At 29.8% G+C, this 440-nt stretch overlaps 1 protein-coding gene across 1 annotated transcript in view; it reads right to left on the reverse strand.

Moving 5' to 3' along the window:
- Positions 1–440, reverse strand: part of LOC122358214 (gamma-aminobutyric acid receptor subunit alpha-2-like) — a 22586-nt gene that overhangs the window by 16657 nt on the left and 5489 nt on the right. The window lies entirely within an intron of this gene.

Consider the following 440-nt stretch of genomic DNA (forward strand, 5'->3'; position numbering starts at 1 on the left):
ACACACACACACACACACACATACACACACACATATAAGGGAGTAAGGGAAATAAAGATAAGTAGGTGGTGAGGTCAGGAGTGTTTATGAGATTGCTTCACAGGTGCTGAGTATGCATTTACATTGGATTACTTGTAGACACATCATTTATGTGTGCGTGTGTGTGCGCAAACTGTTTAGTTAAAAATATTTTAAAAATTACATTTACTCCTGTAAAAATTTTCAGCACCATTACCAGTCTTCAATGTCAGACGATTTTTTAAAAATCATTATCAATATCCTCATTTGCTCAAAAAGCTGATTTAAATAAATAAACAAATAAAATAGGATTACAAAATTAACAGGATTTATGTCAAATAAAAATATTTTTTGACAATACAACCAGAATTGCGGAAATGTTGGGATGTTTTTTAAATGTGAAAAAAAAATATATATATATA

The sequence above is a fragment of the Puntigrus tetrazona genome, chromosome 14, assembly GCF_018831695.1.
Source record: "Puntigrus tetrazona isolate hp1 chromosome 14, ASM1883169v1, whole genome shotgun sequence".
Classification (NCBI taxonomy): Eukaryota; Metazoa; Chordata; class Actinopteri; order Cypriniformes; family Cyprinidae; genus Puntigrus; species Puntigrus tetrazona.